The sequence below is a fragment of the Mauremys reevesii genome, linkage group 4 (assembly GCF_016161935.1).
Source record: "Mauremys reevesii isolate NIE-2019 linkage group 4, ASM1616193v1, whole genome shotgun sequence".
NCBI lineage: Eukaryota > Metazoa > Chordata > Testudines > Geoemydidae > Mauremys > Mauremys reevesii.
In genome coordinates this window covers 112,844,644-112,850,345 of record NC_052626.1, presented here as the reverse complement: position 1 = coordinate 112,850,345, position 5,702 = coordinate 112,844,644, and positions in this window count along the sequence as shown.

The following is a 5,702-nucleotide window of genomic DNA, read 5'->3' as shown; positions in this document are numbered from 1 at the left end:
GTCTCTCAAGGCACATAGGCTGGGATACAACTTTTATAATGCATTAGACTGACACTGCTATAACTAATGCATATTCAGGAAAGGTTTCAGCCCCTTTTCCTTATTTGTAGTTCCTCGCCCTACTAATGCTGGGGTGCCCTTCCCCCACAAGTTATTAATCCTTTTACCTCAAGCTCATTAGCATATACATCAATTATTTACAATGGCATCCTTGTGGTCAGATGTCTGCTGATGTCCTAACTAAAATATCCCAAGATGCTATCGACTATCAGCTGTTTGCAACACTTGTGATTATTACAGAACAATAAATAAAGCCTTGTGCCATCTTGTGACTTAAGGTCATTGTTAGTTTTCTGACTTATTGAGCAATTACTCCTACTCAGCTAATTGGCCTTACGCTACCTGCTTCAGTTATTCTGATAGGTCTAGGCCTATGGGTCTCTTGCTTGTGTGCTATCAGTTCCTTACTCCTTTAGCCTTTACTTACTGTATAACGATCGTTACTGCATGGCTATATACTGATTACCAGGCTGACATGTTTGTAGCAGAAGCTGATGCACCCATTGACTCTAGGGCAGGGAGAATCCTGTCTATTAAAATTAAGAATGGAAGAACAAGGGCCGGAGAGTATACAATAGCCAAATGCTACTGTTCCAATACCAGATTGTTGGGTAACTCTAAAAGATGGCGCAACTTTCTCCTCAAGGCTATTCCCCTCCCCCACCCAATTATTCCACCTTTAAACTCTGTGCATCTTAATTTCTGCAGTATCACATCAGATCAACCTCCTCTTTGGCTCATTATGTTCCACACACACAATAGCCATGAATTGTGCCAGATCGTTGTTAGAATGATGGGAAAGTTACAAGCCAAAGCAGGAAAGAGCAGGGAACGGCAGCTGAGTACCAAACACCTGCAATACCTCCAGACAAGCCCATCCTCTGCCCTGTGCACGTGAAGGACTGGCCCTGTAACAAGGGACGGAAGGAATCCTGGGCGGCTGTTTACACCGTGTGCTCCACTCTGAATAGCTTGGCTGGGGTCTTAGGAAAAAAATAGATAGGAGTGTTTTATAGTCACCAGCTGTGGTGACCAGGTGTAAACTAAGAGATGAACAAATAAGGCAATAATAAACTAAGGCTGATGAACCCTTTCTTGCAGTGTTATGGCAGGGCATGAGCCACCTTTGCCCTGAGCCCTGAAGTCTAACTTGTCTCAGTTGCCTGTGGCTCCACAGGGCTGTTATGCTAGCTGTGGACTGATGAGGTGCAGCATCAGCTGTACTCCCTTTCCTCCAGCCATGAACTCTGTGCCACCTACACAGAAGGGGGCTGATGCATTGCTACAGTGGGGTCTATGCTGCCTGATAGATTTCTCCCTTCACCGTCTCTCAGCTGGGGGGATTCTCCTCTGGCTGATGAAGCAGGATTTAGGGCAGTGGAGTGGCACAGCTCCCCTACAGTGCTGGAGGGTCTGGAACTTTGAGAGGCTCAGCCTTGTAAATCACCCCCACCTCAGCATGCATCTCAATTTCCTTTAGTACTGCATCTCTCCTACAAACTCTATCGCGCTCTGCTCTACAGAGTTAAATAATACAGCTCCAGAGAAGAACAGCCACAGCGAGACAGGGGTAGGCAAGGGAGCAAAGAGATCTCTGTAGATAAGACTGGAACAATGGGTGGGGAGTTGATAAGGCAGAACAGCCGAGGAGGGAGGTGGTTCCTGTTGGCAGGAGCTGCTGCAAAGTGATGACAGTGTGTGACAGGACAGAGGGCAGACTGATGCCAAATGCGTAGACTCAGCAAGGGAGGAGAACAATGAGGTAGTGAGGCTGAGACAAAGTGCTAAGCATTTACATCACACCACTTGCCAGCATGACCAAAAAGAGGTAAATACAGCAGCTCCAGATACGTCAATGGTTTGGGGGGGGTTGCAGGTAATTTTTCATACAAATCCTCTCCCCACGCCCCTCCAAAAGCATCGGGTGGTGGTGGTGGTTGTTTTTCCCTTGGCCTGTTTCACCAGCAAGGGAAGAAGAAAAGAAGGAAAATGGAGGTGGGGATGAAAGGAGAATGGAGAGAAAGTGGTGATTGGGGGACTGAAATTTAAAAAAAAAACAAAAACAAGCAAAAAAATCAAAAAAATCCACAAAAGTTTTCATTCTGGAAAAATGTCCTTTCCCTTCAAAATATTTTTGATGGGAAAGGGGTGACCAACTCTCAGTACAAAGTATTGAAGTACCCAACAGGTGGACAGGAGAAGCACTGCGATACAGTGAAAACTAGTCTTTAAAAGGTTTCAGAGTAGCAGCCGTGATAGTCTGTATCCACAGAAAGAACAGGAGTACTTGTGGCACCTTAGAGACTAACAAATTTATTTGAGCATACGCTTTCATGGGCTACAGCCCAATTCATCGGATGCATGCAGTGGAAAATACAGTAGGAAGATATATATACACAGAGAACATGAAACAAAGGGTGTTACCATACACACTATAAGGAGAGTGATCAGTTAAGGTGAGCTATTATCAGCAGGAGAGAAAAAGAACAGTTTGTAGTGGTAATGAAAATGGCCCATTTCCAGCAATTGACAAGGAGATGTGAGGAAAGTCTTTAAAAGTAGCCATTGCCCCCCAGTTGCTAGCCAGAGTTTCTCAGGGTTCTGAAATGTTAATATCTGATGTTTTTTTCTCAGCCCAGTGTAGCGATAGGGGCCAGCAACAGGGTTAGAATCTGGATTTGCAATCCCAAAGGTTAGGGAGCAAACACAAAGGCGCATGCTGTATTTAAGCTTATGGAATGTTGCTATTATTGCTTGTATTGTGTAGAACTTATCGGTCAGGGAAACTGCACCTCTATTTCCCCCTTTGTGGTCCCTCGAGTGTACCCACTTTAGGCTCCCAGCTCCTCAGCCCTCACCTCTCTTGAGAAGAGACCTGCCTCTATCTCCCTCCTGACCTGGGTTTTTTCTAGGCTGCACAATTCCCTGCCTACACTGTGATATACCCAGCAAGCCAGACTGCCTAAACAGGCCAGTGTCTGCGCTCTGCTTTCTCTTCAGAGGCTTATGAACAGCATATTTGCCAGCTGTTGCAAGTTACTACACTGTCCTTTCTATGCAAGCACATTTATTCTTAAGGTGAAAGCATTACAGAGAAAACATATATATAAGAAAAACCTCCACACACGCTAAAAGAGCTTACCAGCAATCACCTAAACTCCAGCCTAGGGCTGCGGTCGGTGTCAGTCCTTTCAACCCTTCCCTACGGATTGTAGTTCTCCCTAGGACAGAGGGCCTGTCCATTTGCTGGATCAGAAAAAAGGCCCTGGGTCAGTTTAAACTCAGGCTATTTATCCAAAAGTATTTTCTTTGTCTGTTGGTCCCTAGAGAATCCAGTCTAAACCAGTAGGTCTGAGCCTCTGCAGATGGCAGCATCTCTCTGGAGGTGTTACAACCTGAGTGAATCTGCCTAATTGCTCCCCTGCTGTTCTTAGTTCCTGCAGGAGCTGTGATCACCCTCCCCCCTGGAATTACATACAATCCCCGGCCCACAATGATACTTCAATGTAACACAGTCAGCTCTCCCAAAGATACTGCAGGAAATTGCCATATCTGTTGCAGTCAGGGCCTCATTGTGCTAGGCACGGTACATGGCATTAAAAGATGGATTCTGCCCCAAAGCTCATAATCTAAGCATGTGACAAGCGATCAATCAGAGAAGCCAAACAAACAGAAATGAGGGCAGGTAACTGGAGTGACTGGCATAATAAATGAGAGTCTCAGGGCACATCAACTGACTCGTGGGGCATAACCTACTTGTGATCTCTACAGTGTTCACTTAACTGCTTCTGGAAATCTTGTTGCAACGTTGTGACCTCTATGGTTGAGTTCATGAGCTGAGATGGTTGAAAAATGAAGTTTGTTATAAAAAGAAGATCCTGTATTATTATCAGAAACACACAGACTTAACACACCCTTTAAAATACATTGCTCTTACTGAATTCTAAAACATAAACCTGCAAAAGGCTAGCACTCTAAGGCTTGAGTGACAATAAATCACTCTGCTAATCTCTGAACTGTTTGATTGGTCTAAAGGAGGCCCTGATTTTAAACATGTAACACCTTTCCAATAGAGAGATGCCAACAGCCTATTGATTTGGAAGCATTAGATGTTGTCTGTTCCTTCTCAGTAGTTGGTGTGTTCAGGTTTTTGTATAGTGTGACATGTGAAAAGAAAATGTATGAGACTTCATCTGTGTTTGTTGAACTGCCAGGCACCATGCAAAATTTGGCTCTACCTTAAATTGTCCATCTTTAACTAAAATTCTAGTGGCTTTTATCTGTTCAATTTTGGTCCAGTGGACCCATGTTATGTGAAATACAGTGGTTGCTAGTAAAAAAAAATCAACATTTGCCAAGTTACAAAACAGTGGTATCTATGATTCAGCTGTTTTCCCTGTACTATTAATAGGAAATAGCTGTGAAGTCTCTGATACCAGTATGTGGTAAATACTGGTAACCCCCATTGAGTGAAACAAACACATAAAAACAGCCATACTGGATCAGACCAATGGTCCATCTAGCCCAGTATCCTGTCTTCTGACAATGGCCAATGCCAGGTGCTTCAGAGGGAGTGAACAGAACAGGAATCATAAAGTGATCTATTCCCTGTCACCCATTCCCAGCTTCTGGCAAACAGCGGCTAGGGACAGCATCCCGGCCTATTCTGGCTAATAGCCATTGATGGACCTATCCTCCATGAACTTATCTAGTTCTTTTTTTTGAACCCTGTTATAGTCTTGGCCTTCACAACATCCCCTGGCAAAGAGTTCCACAGGTTGACTGTGCGTTGTGTAAAGAAAAGAGAGAGTAACTTCTAGTAACTTGTCTGCATAAGAGGTTTAATTCAGTGATTGCTACCTGCCTAATGGACTTAGGCCCAGATCCTCAAAAGTATTTAGGCTCTTAACATACATTAGTTCTGAGCCTAAATATTTTTGACAATCTGGGCCTTTAGCTCAAACAGTGGAGACACATGGCTGTTTAGATCAAAGGGGGAAGGGGGCGGTGGCTCTGGTTCATTCCCCATTGAATGATCCCTACAGCAGCTTGTTACATTCAATTTATAAAAAGAACAGGAGTACTTGTGGCACCTTAGAGACTAACAAATTTATTTGAGCATAAGCTTTTATGGGCTATAGCCCATTTCATCACATGCATAGAATGGAACAATTTATAGTTGTTACGTTATATATCTGCCCTCCAGCTGACTGCTTCAGCAGTGATTTGTCTTTGGTTCCCAGTTTTTTTGGTGGAGAATTGGGGGCAGGAGAGAGGAAAGAAAGAGTGAGTGAGTCATTGATACAAGTAACCGCTCCTCTGCTTGTGCTAGCCATGTCATCAGCTCTTGCACAAGAAATGCAGAACTCTGCGTTCAGGTGTTGGCAGAGAAAGAGCTGATTATTCACTTTTTTTTTTTACTCACATGACTTGTTAATTATTTGATATCTAAAATGGTTATGTATCAGTATAGGGCTAGATTTGTGCCTCCACAAATTTGCCTCAAGCTCTACTGACCTAGGAACATACCAGGGAAGGAGCAGTGGCTCAGGGATACAACTCCCACCCTTGGCTAGTTTTATTTCTGGCCAATAGAAGCAGAAAAATTACCCCCTCCTACTCCTCCTACCTGGTGCTTTGAG